Source organism: Montipora capricornis, chromosome 6 (assembly GCF_036669925.1).
Source record: "Montipora capricornis isolate CH-2021 chromosome 6, ASM3666992v2, whole genome shotgun sequence".
Taxonomy (NCBI): domain Eukaryota; kingdom Metazoa; phylum Cnidaria; class Anthozoa; order Scleractinia; family Acroporidae; genus Montipora; species Montipora capricornis.
The window spans coordinates 14,672,178-14,689,405 of NC_090888.1; the positions used below are offsets into that span (position 1 = coordinate 14,672,178).

Here is a 17,228-nt window from a genome sequence, read left to right on the forward strand (position 1 = left end):
TACGCACGAATAGCTTTGGGAGTCGAGTTTCGACGAGTGAGCCCCTGAAGGTTAATTGCGGGCAAACAAAAGCTCCGGGGATCGGTTCGCTACAAGACTCGATTAATACATTCCGATACCTTGCTCTTTAACAATCTTTTAACATGAGCGAAGAAAGTAGCGTAAGCTTTAGGCGTTTCATTCTAGAACGACAAACGTCAGCGCAATCAAGGTTCTTGGGACAAAAAGGAAATCCTGGCAAGGTTGTCGGTCGGAGGAATCGCATGAACTTCTGGTTGAAATTTTTTCATTCTAGCGTCACATTTTTCGTTTTAGCGCTTGCTCTATAGCTTTCTTGGTAAGAAAAAAACAATTTCCGCCGAAAATTACCGTTTTCTAACTAAATTTTTCTTTATAGAGCAGATATTCTCATTAGACACCGGAAAAGTCGTGCCGGCCACTCGGTGGGCAAAATAATAAAATAAACGATCAAGAATAAGCTTAAAATGAGCAAGAAAGTCTTTGCGGTCACAAATCTTGTTTGCGTTCTTCTCGGCATTGTAAACCACTCTTTCTTTGTGTTTTGTTTATCTGATCCAAGCAGCGTACGCTTGGGATTATTTATTAGAAGATGCTGTGGAAACAATGGAAAGCTCAATGCTCAAGAAACAAGTATGACAATTACCCACTATTTCCACCGAGATAAATTTCAGTTTTGGCGTTGCTCTCTCTCTTGGCGGGGCGAACGAGAAATATGGGGACTGGAGTAGACCGAGAAGAGAGAGCCTGCGCGCAAGCTACAGCGTTGCAAGCTTATAAACCGTATAGACTAAAGTTCCTCTTTCAATTTTTGATAGACATTTCGGCTTGATAGGGTTTTTGTTCGGCTTCGCTCAGTGATTGGTAGACGAAAATGTCTTGCCAGCTTGTTGACCAATGAGAAGCTCACACGCGTTTTGCCCCGTCTCCTTAGCGCCGGCCTCACGTACCTGTGTCTCGTTCTGATTGGTTTAATTGCTTGTCTGTGTCCTGGCTGCTTAATTACCTTAGCTATAGTTAATAGCTTCAATTTGCGTTGCACGGCACTTTGAGAAAACGTTCCATGTTTTTGACACATTTGTTTTGCATCGTTTTAGGGAAACACACGGTCTTCCTTGTTAGTCTATCGAATGAATCCTGTTTTCTCTCACCTGTTTTAAATGCTCCTCGTTGACTGAGTGTGAGCATTGATCTTCATTGCAGGAGAACGCAAATTACTCGATACCAAGACCGTGAGACTGAAAGAAACAAAAAGAGATTTCAATAGCTGGGTCGGCACGTTTTTTTTTCTTTCTGTAATCACTTTGATTCGTTTTATTTGTACCACTAATATTTTAACTCGACTGAACACGAGAAAATTGATACTCTTTATCGCAGCGCATAACACATTTCACCATTTCTCCGAAAAAACGTCGCCTTTAGGGAGCCACACAAGTTACACAATGTGAACTTAAACGGCAACCATTTGAGCCACTGACGAGTTGTTGAAAGACACGGGTTTGTCTGTGAGTCAACGTCACCCGATCGGCCTTTCTTTTTCTAAGAATTTCTTTATTGAAAAACAGTTTTGATATAGAGACGAATACGATTCGCATCCACAGACGAAGCCCAGTGGCATTTCATGTCCCTGAAAAGTCGCCAATTTTAATTGTCAATTCGAAGACAGTTCGAGTTGGATCATCGTCTTGGGAATTTTCTCATGAATTATACGGAGCATCATGAATCATACCTGAGAGACTGAGACATCAGTATGTAAATTCACCTCTCAATTTCAATGCACTGGCAGGTAATTAAAGTGTACTGAGAATGAAGATTATTGTCAGCTCGATGGCACCATCCTGATAAAAATAAAAATAAAAGTAGTGAGGAGAATAAACTTTTAGATCATCGGAGTCTAACTGGTTTTCTATTTTACTGTACTTCGTTTCTTTGCTGTCCCTCGCGAAACAACGAAGCGATAGTTCATGGAAAATGTCAGCAGGTGAGAATACAAGGCCGGATAGATTAGTTCACGTTTTCTCCAAACTCAAACACCTGTCGCACCAGTTTCATTTCTTCAGTGATGAAATGGTATATGAAGTGAATCATATATGAACTGCGGATGTGAAATCAAGTGAAGCTATGATCTTCGCAGTTATGAACGCAATTTTGAAGCCTGAAAAATTCAGCACTTCAACGGGGTTTGAACCCGTGACCTCGCGATTCCGGTGCGACGCTCTAACCAACTGAGCTATAAAGCCACTGACGTTGGGAGCTGGTCATTTGCAATTGTGGGTTTTAATGGTCCCGTGAGGAATGAATCAATGATGAAATGGTATATGAAATGAATCATATATTTGTCATATAAAAAAGATCTCAATTTTTTACACAGTGATTACAACCCATTGACTCCTGAGAGTGACATTTAATATATTTTACTCCGTCTAGCGCTAAACAATTTTACTCGTCAATGGGGTTCGGTTCAGGAGTCAATCGGTTAAAATTGCGCGAATTTGTATTTTGAGATGACGTTCTTGATGCTCTCTCCGTTCCTTAGGTAGGAAGCCCCAATATCGGATCACTTCAAAATGCAACTTGACGATATCTTAAAAACTCAGCGATTATTCCATATTGTCCACGTTGTACAATATGGGTGAGGGGTTATCTTATAACTGGGTTGGTACGCGCGATTTTCACGTAAAGATTAAAAATGAACAATCGTAGAACTGTCGTAGTCGTCATAACGTAGGTAGTCGTCTGTTGGATGGATTTAAAATATATCTATTTCTCAAAAAAATTATGCCGTCACAAGCCCCACCTTTGATACACTTTTCAAAATATCAGTTCCGTTTTTTGTCCAAATAGAAATTCCATGCTACAGTTGGCAAAAAATGATGGGACGGTTCCCATCTGGTGAATAAACCAGGGACTAACTGCGCTTGTGCTTTCTAATTGAAGTGATGTCAGATTGTCATTGAAAACGTTACTTCACAGAACCATCCATTGAACCTTTTTGTAGGGCTCTTTGACTAAAAACCTTCCTTAGGAAACATTGTCTTTCCGTATTTAAGTCCCACCCCCCTTAACCAATCATATTCTTGCTTTCTGGCATTGCCGCATCCGTCATCGCTTCTTTAGGAGTTTGAGAAACGGTGCGGCTACGGCAACGATAACACCACAAAACAATAACAGGGAGTTTTAGCAAGGACAACGCCAACGGCAATTACAACGTCACTTCAAAATATAACTTAGCGCTACGTGAAGTATTTGGCGATTATTCTATCTTGTTCACCTTCAACAAAAGGGGCGAATTATCGTGTAACTGGATTTATAGGAAAGGTTCTAAAATGAAGATAAAAAGTGAACGATTTTCTGTTGTATGCTCACGTTGTCGTCAAAACCTGAAATTGGGTGATTTCACGTTGTTGTTTTGTGGATTACGGCACTGAAATGCGTGCTGCACGTGCAGCACGAGTATTTTTCAATCCTTAACCAAAGATATTCTTGCTTTGTGGCGTTGCCGCAGCCGTAGTCGTAAACTCCCTAATATCATTGGATAACTGAAGAGGAAAAACAATCTTGCTGCAAGTGCGGCACGCATTGTAACACACACATATATATGCGGTACTCTGCCTAAATAACACACACCTCAAATCATTTAGTTATTTTGTCGTACATCTTAAGGTCCCCACTTTAAGATCCACGACAGCAACCAGCGGCGATACCGACGTCACCCCAAAATATAATTTTTCACCATCGTAAGTCTTTTGCCATTATTCCACCCTGTTAACGTTGGCACAATGTATCCTAAAGACTAAATTGATTGGGAGCTGTTTCGGAGTAAAAATGGAGAATTAAAGGTTTTACATTTGTGTGATCACGTTGCCCTTAAAACCTCAAATTTGAAGCCAATCAAAGGTTTCGATTAATTTATTAAAAACTCAGTTTGTGAACCGAGGGCAAAAGACTGTGCATGGTCACGGTCACGTTTACATGAAGCGCGATGTCACTGTTCTCGCTTTTGAAGTTTTAAGAGTATCATAACCAGTCATCTAAATGAACTTTGCCCAGAATAACGCAAACACATGAGCAGCAATGCGTGCCGCACGTGTAGTACTATTATTTTTCCTCTTTTAACCAATGATATTATCTTTTTGTGGCGTTGTCGTTCCTGCAGCCGTCGTCATTTCTCAAACTCCCATAACGGCGACGGCAACGAGAACGTCACAAATTTGCATATTCAGTGAGCAGAAGCAATAGCTTTGCACGCTCTGCACGTGCATCTTTTCAATTTTCTTCATTTCTGTGCCGTCGTCAGCAAAACAACAACGCGAAATGACCAAATTTGAGGTTTAGGGAGAACGTCAGCTCTTGATCGACGATAATTTTCATTTTCTTCCCTAAATTGAGCGCCACTGATACTAATTGCTTTCTTAAGAGTTTGCCACACCTTTGTCACGTTAAAATGCTTAGAATAGTCGCGAGGGGATTACGAGAACGCGAATTCACATTTAACGACGACGTTCTATTAGCAGCGAGGTCGACAAGAACAACACATTTAATGAGCAGAAAATATCTCTATCCACGCCGTGCACATGCGTTTGGAATTTTGTTTGTTTGTTGTTGTTGTTGTTGTTTTTTTGCGTTCTCGATCGTCCTCGCGACGACGTAAAATGACCGACAATAGAGGGATTAAGCATCACGTTTACGTTAAACGGCAAACGTCGGCTTCAGTGCCGTTAAACTTTAAACGTTAAACGTCGGCTTCAGTGCCGTTTTGAGCTTCATGTAAAATGGAGTGACGCTTGTGACTTTAGCTTCGAGTGACCCAAGGACAACTCGGAATTGGACTTTGTAAATCTTATGTATTTTGTTAGCAAAAAAAACAAAAACAAAACCTATTGAAACCTCGTTTGTAGAAAAAGATGAAAATCCTTTCCTGTCAAATTTTATGGGTTTCGATGAATGCGAAAAATGCCAGGAAAATCATGGTCACGTGGTCATTTTTGCCCTTTGCGTTCACCGTAACTCTCTATTGAAGCAAGGGAAAACAAATAAACAAACAAAAGACTTGTTTATAAAGTTACATCTCAGTTATAAATTACTGAATTGTGTAACTCTTACACAACAGTAATAACCATAATTCCATCAAATTTAAAATTAAATTAATTCTGAAAAATTCCGAAGTTATATCTAAATGTTTCTAAATATAAAATATTAAATAATTCCAATTTTAATATGATTTCACGGTTAAACTTTTGATAATAAAGGACTTATTCTCTTAGTGCTAGCAAATCGAACTGCGAATTTCCTACCTCTTCTGAAATCGTATGGTTGGCTGCATGTATTCGGCAGCAGACTATGAAGCTTGCTATTCTTTTTCTTACATATAGACTCAAAAAGCTGTTTCGTGATTGCATCCTGGTGATCAAGATAGGAAGCCGTTATTCCTGCACTACCAAGTGCCTCGGCACAAGATTTACCAGGAAATATGTAACATAGAGCTCGTTTCTAAATACTTTGACAGAGAGTAATGAAACGCGGGACATGCGTAGTCCAGCAGGCAGGTATGCATGTGCAGAAGTAGAGTGCTACTAGCTATAGATCTCTAGCAGGTATGCCCGCACGCTTTAATTAACTGAACTAGGAAATATAGCTTCCTACGAGCTTTCTTAACTAACTCCTCAACGTGATCGTTCCATGTTAAACTGTTATTAATAATGATCCCGAGTAGCTTGGCACTTGTAGTTATGAAAGTTACGTGCAGGACGTGAGTACTTCAGCTGACGGTAAACTATCAATAGTTTCTCCTCAGTCAAGCATATCGACCGCCGACCGGTTGGCTCTGTTCTTACTCTGAAACTGCTCCCAGACTGGCTCAGTTGATTGAGCATCGGACTATTCTGCGGGAGGTAGAAAGGTCAAAATACCGGCCTCACCAACACTCAGGGTCTGTAATAAATAACGTAGGAGAGAGCGCTGCCTTTGTTATGACATCTGCAAATGGTAAGACTTTCTAGTCCTCTCGGATAAGCGCTAAGGAACATAAAGCGTAGGCCCCGTCTCGTGTGACTTTCGTGGGACGTTAAAGAACCCACACTCTGTTCGAGAAGAGTAGGGCACGTTGTTCCCTGTGTGTTGGTCTCTCATTCTGTTCTGGGGACACCTGTGTAAAACGCCTTGTTATTCAGTTAAGGACGGTGCCTTTTTATTGCGCATACGTTCTGCGCATCTCGAGATACTCGGATTTCCTATGGGTGGTGCTAATTAAGGCAGGTACATTTTTGCGCGGTTTAAAACTATGCGGAGAAAGCAGAACTTAGCAAGCGCTCTTGGAATCCAAAAACAAAATTGGGGCTAATGGGGCATTTTTCAGAGATAATTAAGCTTCAATTTGGAAAAGAACGCCATACATACCTTTGTAATGTAAACCTGTAAACAAATATTCTTGATAAATCATCTTTGATAAATGCGTGGTTAGGCCCAATTCTCTTTTTGGATTTCAACAACACTTGTTAAGATCTGTTTTTCCAGCATATTAAGTTGACGGCGCAAAAATACCTTTGAATTATTAGGCACCGCCCTTAAGATTGTAAAGTGCACGACTGCCATTTGCGCTGTAAAAGTTGTTTATTGACCCTTAAAAACGCCTGGGGGAGTGGTTAACTATATAGTCATTCATTCACCGTTTCTACCAATTCTACCTCACAACACCGTTCCTAATAATTTTATCCCTAGAGAGTGTGTACACATTTTTCATGCCGAACGATTTGAGATAATCGCAAGATCAATAGAATAATGCGAAGATATATTTTCATACGACGTTCTCAAGACGTCTTTGTCCTTGCTTAAGGTCCCTAATTCTCTGCCGCCGCTACGAAGACGGCGTAAACGGGAACGACTCGCCGTTATTTTGGTCGTCTGAAACTTAGCAGCGAAGGCAACGAGAAAACGAAACCTGAAAGTTTCATGGGTGACTTAAGGTGGCATAAGCCAGTTTCAACACTTGAAAGAAACGTTCTTATTAGAAGGATTGACATTGCAAGACTTTATCACTTAACAGCAATATTATGGTATCATATCAAACACCAATTATTGCTGAAAAAGATTCGATCATTTTTTTTTTGACGTAAAACGTTACCGTGGCAACAGGAAAGCCCTGCAAAAACACCCCATATTTTCGCTTTAGCTGCTCATGTCTCAAAAATGAACTCGGTGACCCCCATTTCTTATTTTTGAAATGTAATCAGCATGCCAGAATAAAACGTTTGGGAAAGTTTAAAAAAAATATGTGTAGCCGATTCAGAGCCTCCTTAAATAACTGCAGGAGCTCATTAAGAGAAGCCTCTATCTCACAAACTTGGCCTCGCAGTCACCGCTTTCACGACTCGATTTTTTTATACAAAATCTCCCCTGCGAGACTCACCACGCTCACTGTTGTAAAAGCCAATATCTCTTGGGACATTCAGCACGCCCACTGTTGTAAAAGCCAATCAAAACAGAGCTATCTTAGCGTCAAGAGAAATGTGATACTTTTCGCGGAAAAACCTGTTCCTAAACAATAAATTTACACGGGAAAGGGTTGACTCTAGGAATTAGAGGAGATAGAGGCTCCTCTTGAAGAGCTCCTGATATCTGAAAATTTGAGGTAGCTTTGAATCCACTACACAGAATTTTTTCAAACTTTGCGGAGGGTTTCATCTTGGCCTGCTGATTAATTTTGTGCAAAGAAAGATTGTAGTCACTGAGTTGAAACAATTGTGCTATGCTTAGGGCTTGCTCATGGTATTTAGAGGGTATGGATGGGGTTAACTGATAGCTGAGATTCGGCAAAAAAATTTAACTGTTAGCTAAGAAATGATTTGTCTTTTAACTGAAAGCTGAGAATTGGTGATGTATTTTTTTAAATGTTAGCTGAGAAATGGCTAAATATTTAGCTGGCAGCGGACAAATGGGTAAACATTTAGCTGATAGCTAAGAATCCAGCACCCCCATCCTGACCCTCTATTTAGTTCCCATTTTAGCGAATCCAGTCAAGACAGACAAGCAGCAAAACGGCTATGCGATACCACTCTAGATAAAGCCAAACGTTTCAAATTTTTTTCTGCTGCAAGGTATATTTTAAGGGAGAGGTAACAATGTTAAAGCACAACAATTACAAAGAAGCAGTTTCGATGAAGTGAATGAGACAAGTACGCACCACTCACACCAGGTTCCCCAAGCAAACTCCTGTGCAATTTTCTAAGCTGTGATTCAACCTAACTTTGACTATTTTAATACAGTTTGAGGTGACTGTGGAATAATTCCACAAGACAAACTACAAGACTTCAAAATAAAATAGCTCTTGCTTTGATATTTTTAAGTTTAATATGATTGAGGCTCGACTACCAACCGTCGTTTCGGGAAAGGAGCCTGAGCGCGATCCTGTCTTCATTATGATCCCGAGTCTCTCTCGGGGAGGAGCAAGCATCAGACACGAGAGAATGGCCTAAATGGAGCCATTTTAGCGAAAATGCTGACGTTCGAGCTTCTCGGCAGAAAAAAAATTTCTTTACGAGCTGGCCCCAGGAAATGATGAATAAAAATTTTGCTGAGTATGCCGGCGTCATTGTCTCATTTGGGAGTTGAAGCAAAGACGACGACTACGGCTTATTGGTTAAAAAATAATAATCGTGCTGCCCGTGCAGTATGAATTCCAGTGCAGTTTTTTGCCGTACTCCACAAAACGGCAACGTAAAATCACCAAATTTTAGGTTTTGACGACAACGTGAGCATATAAAAATGAACCATTTATTTTCTGATCTATTTTTACTTTAAAACTGTAGCTACAGGATAGTTCGCCCGAACTGTACATGTAATAGTGAGCAAGACAGAATAATCGCAAAATACTTGCGATGTCGCTGAGTTATATTTTGGAGTGACGTGTTCCTTGACGTTGCCGTTGCCTTTACATGGAGGTCGGGTAACCCTGCCTTGGTGTAATAACCCGCCTGTCCATAGAAACTCATATCTTTTCAGCCTCGCGTTTATATGATAGGTGAGGTAACTCGCCGAGGCGGGTTGCACCGTCTACCAGACCGGGTAACCCGGCCAGCCGGGGTCGCGTTTTGCCATGTAAACGCTTGAATTTGGGGTAACCCGCCAAGCCAGGGTCGGCTTGTGTCGCAATATATTGCCTTTGGCCAAGGCCTTTCAGCATTAAAAGTGATAATAAGGAGCCACAGCACTGAAAAGTTGAGCAAGAGTAGGTAAGTCTCTGCTTTAGAGCCAGAAGGCTCATCAGGCCGGCGCTTTTCTCCGGTTTCAGTAGCATGAAGCGACTGGGAGTATTTATACTCCCCCCTGGAAGGGATGCTAGTCCATCGCAGGGTTACCCTCAGCATTACGCCGGTACCCATTTATACACCTGGGTGGAGAGAGGCACCGTGAGAGTAAATTGTCTTGCCCAAGAACACAATACAATGTCCCCGTCATTAGCAAGAGTAGCTAATGAGATAAAAAAAAAAAGAAAAAAAACATTAACCGCCAAAATGCGCCCTCCACCTGCCGTTTTGCCTGTTTACATACTTAGCGACCACGAAGCAGCCCTCGAGAAAGGTCACCCAGGACCCCGGGGTTAAAGAGTGCATGGGAATCCGAGCTATTTTCCGACTCCACCTACCGGGTTACCCCAGTTCCATTTATATAGAGCCTAAACTCCCTATTGTCTATGACAATGTGGCTAACAAAAAACACGAGAATTCATATTGAAATGAAAGTCGTAAGGGTGAAATCGAGAGGACGACTTAAGTTAATCATTGCTTTTACAATCTTTCACATATTATTGTGGGCCGCCTCTCAGTAGGGTTAACCGTTAGCCGTGAATCGCCAAAAAAGTTAACCGTTAGGCGTCAAAATGCAAAAAAATAAACATCAGCCGTGAAAAAAAATGGGCCATGTGATAAGTTTTAATTACTATCACCCAACTAGTGGACTAATGCAAATCCTGCATTTTGATTGGTTACGCTACTGGAGGACTATTATTAATAGTCCTCGAGTAGCGAAAAGCGTGACGCTTTGTTTCATTTTATTTCCCAAATAAATATTTTTTTAACTTGCATTTGCTAACTTTATTATTGCCTTTTCCGTCCGACAAGTTGGGTGATACTAAAACAATTAGACCCTTCGCCCTCAAAGGCCACAGTTCACTAGCCCATTCAGCTTCCCCTCAAGGGCTATTGACTTGTAGCCCTTGCGGGCTACGGGTCTAATTGTTAATTATCCCCCGATTGAGACACTCCAGTATCCCGCCATTTAGAGATAATGATCTTTGGTCATGTGCTTATTATGTTCACGTGGTCGCGTGACCATCGCTCTTGATCACAGATAGGAACCATAATGTTTTTTAATATCTCGCTTTCCTGTACAGGACAAATACTACGAGACAAGTGAAGACCATTGAGAGGGAAATTTCCCGCCACAAAAAGCTTAGCTCTATTTTCTGATCCGACTTCAGCTGATCACAGATAGGAATGGAGCCATTGTCGGAGACCCAGTGGCAGATCGCGGAGGCAAGGGCAAGTCTAAACGGGCAAAAGCAAATGGCGACAAAGAAAAGCATAGCTGCGGTTACACTAGCCATTTTGCCCTTGGGTAAGTGGCTTTTTCCCACGGGGAAGCGATTTTTTATGTGTAACCGATCTGCCCAAAGGAAAATTTCCTGTGGGAAATTTCCACGGATACGTCAAAAAGAACAAAAGAATTGCCCATGACAGTTCCAGATGTAAGTCTTATGGTTACAAAAACCCCAAAGCGGCTCAACCAATCACAAGATTGCCGAACGCGAGGAAAATACATGCTGTGATGAACTGTGTAAACAACTGCGGACGTGGAAATACCCAAGCACACCTTTTCTGGCCAGCAGCAAGTCGACGTCTAAATTATAAATTGGAGAGTTGCAAGGACTAGAGAAAGCGTAACTGAAGTCGAATCGCTGAACTTAATTGAGGTGGACAGTTTAAGAGAAGCGCCGATCGTGACAATTACCGAAAATAAGCCAAAGAAAAGTTAGTTTGTCGTTCAGATGTAGATCTTCGATGTTTACTTTTTTTTTAGATCCTTAATTTTAATGTATTTTGTATTGTAATTAGTTTTTCAAAAACCATTTAGTGGAAAAACTAATAAATCTCATCTTGTCTTATCTTAAAGGTAAGTTTCCCACCAAAACAGGCCAACGCTTTAAGATAAGACAAGATGAGATTTATTAGTTTTTCCACTAAACAGTGCTACTCAAAGGCGCTCTAAAACTTGGTTTTTGAAAAGTATCTCGAAAAACCAATTCAGTGAGCAGTATTTTGTTTTTTTTAGATTTCAAAACCATATCATAATTCCCTGACCCAGTACATGATGTGAGAAAGCACTAAACTGAAGTAGAGTTCAAAATATTTATGAAAAAGCTGAAAGATGAAAAAACTCCACTGCATAATTTTTTGAAAATTCCCTAAAGCCAACGCTTACCTTCCCTTTGGGTAATTTACAAGTGTGTAACCGCAAATGGGGAGTCGATCATAACCCAGAGTAAACCCAACCCAAGCCGTAACCCCAAGGTTCCCCATGGGCAAGAGGTTATTTTGCATTCTTAAGGTCTAGTGTAATGGTTTTTGAAAAACTAATTACAATACAAAATACATTAAAATTAACGCTTCTCACTTCCAAACAAATCAGGGAAGGACACTGGACGAACGTTTGAGATAAACCTGAAAAAATCTAACAAACTCTATTTCCGGTTGTATAATCTTGATTCATTATCCTTTGGAGTGGCTCAGGTGGCAAGTGTGGCATTAAGCCACCTGAGCCATTCCAAAGGATAATGAATCAAGATTATACAACCGGAAATAGAGTTTGTTAGATTTTTTCCGGTTTATCTCAAAAGTTCGTCCAGTGTCCTTCCCTGATTTGTTTCGAAACAAGTGAGAAGCGTTATTTTGCATTCTTAAAGGGAACTTTCAAAAAATTATGCAGTGGAGTTTTTTCATCTTTCAGCTTTTTCATAAATATTTTGAACTCTACTTCAGTTTAGTGCTTTCTCACATCACGTACTGGGTCAGGGAATTATGATATGGTCTTGAATTCTAAAAAAAACAAAATACTGCTCACTGAATTGGTTTTTGAGATACTTTTCAAAAACCAAGTTTTAGAGGGTCTTTGAGTAGCACTGTACCATTACCATAGCAACAGTTGGGACCCAGCAAACACCCTTTAAAACATTGCCTCACAATAGTATTACACAGGTATGAAGCTGTTTCCCTTTTGTAAGGATCATTGGAGTTACCTTTTTCCATTGGACACACAACTATTAAGAGTGGAAAATCCTTTCAAGCTTCCTTAAACTGGGAAAATAATTTATCTTTTTATCTGTGACCACATTTCTGTCATCCTGTAGAGTTCTCTTTTACCTCTTCAAAGATTTGTCTATCTAGATTATGTAGCAGTGGCATTTTGCCTGAGTATGATATTTATGCTGATTTCAAAACCCAAGCCGCTGGACACAGTTGAACAACAATAATAATAATTATTATTATTGTTCAACTGTGTCCAGGTACGTACTTGTACTATAGAAAGAGTATGCTGTTTCCTTCTTTCTGTGAGAAATATCAAATAGTACATCAAATCAGTTAATAATGGTTCATTTTTTGCAGTTCTATTTTGTTTCCCTAAACTGAAATATTGTGCTACTTTTTCTGATGTGTCCACTAAAGCTGATAAACTAATAAAAAATATTGAAAGAATGTGAATTAATTATTAAAAGTTGTCACATTTGTGGGATCTTTACTGTAAAGAGAAATATCAAGGTTAAGATTTTATATTTGCAGAGGTACAACTCAGAATATTATGTAGTACCTGGATCCAAACTCATTTTATTATTGAAGAAGATTTCTTTCAGCATTGTTTTAGAAACCTCAGGACTCTGTTGTTGTCATTACTGTCTAACACACAGCACACTTTTGTATGAAACATGAAATAGCAAACAAGAATTTCGTTAGAGCAAAATTACTCTTGCTTTAAAACATTAATGACAACCCAACTTACGGTACTCATAAAATATTCACAGTCTCTTTCCTATGTTCTTTGCAACTCTCTTTAATTCAGATTATTGTCCATTATCCAAGTAAAATTATCTCAAAGGAATTGCCAGCACATTTTCACAGCCTGGGCATTGCCCTTTGCAAGGCTATTAAAGAATTGAACACATCAGCTGTTACTTTGGGAGCATTCAGAAGCAAACGTTTGCTCTCGAGATTAACAAAGTTTCAGCCACAGCAATTGATGCAAGAAATCTAGAAATACCTCGACTAGGAAAAAGGGGCAGAATAAAAAGAATTCAATTGTCAGATCAAAATTAATCACAGCTATTTTAGGTGAATCGGGGAGGACATCTTTACAAAAACCTCGCACACTTGGAAATACGCTACTGTAACGATACCTGCGAAAGGTCCAGCGTACTTCTCCGCCGATATTCCGAACGATTTCCAGTACATTTTGTGCTGTGATTGAGACTTTATCCTCGATCAAGCAAAACCAGGTGAGTATGGCGATCAAGTTATGTCCGTGTAAGAAGACACGAAACGACTTCACGGCATGCTGACCTCTGATTGGGCAGAAAAACACAAAGAATTTCTGGCACCAATCAGAATTGAGAACTACCCCTGCTGCCCTACTATGCTTTTCTTTGTCGCCATTTTCTTTGGCCCGTTTAGACTTGCCCTTGTCTCCGCGATCTGCCCCTGGGTCTTCGAGGATGGTACAGGACAAATACTACGAGACAAATGAAGACCATTGAGAGGGAAATTTTCCGCCACAAAAGGCTTAGCTCTATTTTCCGATCCGACTCCAGCTGAAAAGGCATCTTCGTTGCCGTCATCTGCTTCGATACACACCCATTGCACGAAACCTTCCTTCACTTTTATTTTCATTTTCGTTGTAAAGGCCTCCAAGATCTTTCTGTTCGCCAATTAAGATCGCCCGAAAGAAGAGAACATTTACTGCATTTTGTGCAAGGTAAGCATGTTTAACTAACAAATTCCCACTCAAACGGTCCGTATATTTCGTTGTTTTATTTAACGTAGCTTCAGAGTAGTATTAAATGAATCTGCGTGTAAATATGTTTTTGTTCGAGACAGGCTTCCTTCACCATTGTTTGAACCAACTGTTTTCCCAAATTGAGAAATATTGTAACAAAATACGCCTTTGTACGGGGAAAGCGGAGTTAACGGTCAAACGGAATGTAATGGCATGGATATGGCTGGGCTGGAGACAGCACAAATAATTTGAACATAGGAAATCCCGAAGTACTAATCTGCTCTGACTCACAAGCTGGACACTTTGAAGTTAATAATTTTCTTGGCTTGAGTTAGTTTATCACCAAGTGTGTGGGTTTTTCAGGGTTGTTTTGGCTTAAAAGAAATGGAGTGAACAGAAGACAGCAGTCCCACCAATTGTAGTTTGTCTACGTAGCTGAGAATTTAGGTGAGTTCATCAATGTCTTCTCGTACAACCTCTTCCGCTCTTTAAATACCATTAGCGAATCTCGATCTTGCTTTAAATGAAATGTTCCACCAGCGACTTCCATGCTGAGCACAGACTGACTTTAGTCATTTAATTTCCTATGTTGTAGTGACATACATACAGCAGTTACATTTGTATCTGACACATTCATGTCATTTATTGGAATAAAGATGATAAGGTTAATAAAAATCATTAATTGGTTGAACGATTGACTGACTGAATAGTAGTGTCGTGGTAATCTTTGTAGACGCAAACAATGGAATTAAGATTAAAGCAGCTCCACTTGGAACATGTTCTGTTGGTGTCCATAACTAAAAAGGTGGAAGACTGACGAGGGTCTTTCCTATGTGGCTAGAATCTCAGACAGAATCATATAACTTCCTAGTTGTCCATAACAAAAAGCAATTTTTATCTTTTGTTGTGTGAGGTAAATCTTGATACATCTATTAGGACTCCCCCTCCCCACAATGGCTTATTGTACCCATTTGCTGGGGTGGGGTAGGGAGAGGAGGCATTCATGGCCTTGTTTTCAAGTTCTGGTCCACAAGCATAAAAAACAGGGAATCATCCTCAACTCTTTGTCCATGATTGTAGATTTAATCTTTGATGTTTACAACTACCCTAGGCTAGACAGTATGTGTAAAGCAATATCATACATGTAGGTTGTTAAAACAATTGTGCTTAATCCCAGGCAGATTGAATTGTGTTTTAATAATTACATGTATGTGTCAGTTACTAAGAAGTTTTTTTTTTTAAATTTGAATTGAACATTTCACCATCACATTATTATTTTTGTCTTGCAACACTGGCTGCAAACCATTTGTTATGTAAAATCCAAAATTCCATTCTTCTATAAAAACAGATAAATACTTTGTGAAGTACAGTGTGTACACAGCCTTTCTTAAATTTTATTAAACTATATATTTTGCTCTTGATAGCTTTCAGTAGTAGTAACACTCACTTATTTTTGAAAGCAAAATTTTGAATTAGAATTTTGCAACTTACATATTGTTGAATTGACCATGACATCTTAAAGGTGGATGCTATATTTTTCTGGTCCCTGCGGTAGTGATTCTCTATCTGCTTATTTTCAATTTTGTTTTCTCGAAAGGAGGAAACATTTTAACCAAAGATATGATTTCCAGACTATTCTGAATAAGATTATTAAAGATCAAGTTATTGCAGGTATGTACAATGAGCATGTAAGACTTTGTAATCCTACACATGTGGTGTGCTTCCAAATGAAATTTACTGTAATTAATTATAACGCAATACTCACAAATATTAGAAATAATATTTTAAAAGATATGAAAACTAGGCTTGGAAAAACAAAATGCCCATAGTTTCAGATAATTTTAAAACATCTTCATAAATATTTTTGTGACCCACCATGATAATAACTTTGTAATTATGAGTGCTCTGTTCTGGAATTAGAACTATCTCATTTTTGTCTAACTTTAATTTTACTGACTGGCTCACAGCAAGAAATTCACTTAAGGCTATTATTGAATTATTATAATCAAACTACATGTACATGTACTTTATAATATTATTATGATAAAAACATGAGTTCTTAATCCATTTTCTCATGGTTCTTGTCTCTTGCAGACCTCTTGGAGTCACCTGTTTTGTAGGGAAAAGATTCTTCAACATAAACTTTTCTTGGTCATGATGTTACACCAACAACCAGAAATTTAGGTATTGAACTAGTTAAAATGCACTGAGCAAAGCACTTCAATTTAACAACTATAGTTTGACCACATTTGAAACTTCAAACCTTATCAAATAAGTCATCTCAAAAATTTAATTATTAATTTTTCTCTAAAATTATTTCCCTCAAAGCTTTAATTCGGTTTTCATTTATACAGTACCTCCTGGAAGTATTGACCCCTTTACTGCGTCATTGCCGCGTCACCCTGTCGCGACTTTTCCTCGGTATTCCTGCGGTAGGCCGCTTCTCTGTCGAGGGAAATTTACGGCTAGTAAACCCTTGGTAATTAAAATTCCGCGGTAGAGTTGTAAATGGTTTCCGTTGACTTTGTGTTTCGATAAGCCAGATTATAATGTTGAAATCCCACCGCAGAACAGGAACTGAACAAGTTTCAGTTGAAAATTGCGAACATAGATCGAGGATCATAGCCGATCGTCATGGACCTTGGTTGCCTTACTTTCCTTTAACATGCGAATAGAATATCCGTAGCCAGAATCTTCCGACCACATTTGAAACCTTCTTTGTGACATATTTTGATTGCAGTGATTATTTCAAAGACTTCTTGTGGACTGTTCATTCGAAGGCTCGTCGATTTCATGGATGCTTTTCCCGCTTGCGTGGACTTCGCCGTAATCACATTTTAAAGTTTTATTCATTTCAGTTTATGGTTTCCGCTTTTTTTGGCAGCTCAGCGCTCGGAACATACATTTATTACCTCGATATCCTGCCGCCGGAGAGTACGGTGGCCCACAACTGGGTTTACCGTTTTGACAATATATGCTGTATACAGAACTGTAAGCTTACATGTCCAGGGTCTGGGTGACCCGCTCTTGCAATGCCCGTGTTGAAAATTATAAAACTACTCAAGCTAGATAGTGTTGCTAATCACTGTCCAAAACGTTCACTTTAAATTGACTGAAATATCGGGTTGCTGGTCACGGAGAATTTACAAAACACATTGGCCGTTTTTATACTA

General features: G+C 39.5%; 1 protein-coding gene across 3 annotated transcripts in view; it reads left to right on the plus strand.

Moving 5' to 3' along the window:
* LOC138051578 (nucleotide-binding oligomerization domain-containing protein 2-like) overlaps positions 1-17,228 on the plus strand; it is a 64,068-nt gene that overhangs the window by 29,312 nt on the left and 17,528 nt on the right. For 2 of the 3 annotated variants that reach the window (XM_068897810.1, XM_068897809.1), the window contains exons 1-4: positions 11,890-14,034; positions 14,419-14,502; positions 15,653-15,726; positions 16,150-16,239. The exons of the other annotated variant lie outside the window; for it this stretch is intronic. The gene's annotated coding sequence lies outside the window, so the exon portion shown is untranslated. Of the gene's footprint in view, positions 1-11,889; positions 14,035-14,418; positions 14,503-15,652; positions 15,727-16,149; positions 16,240-17,228 lie in introns of those variants that run through there. 3 annotated transcript variants of the gene reach the window in all.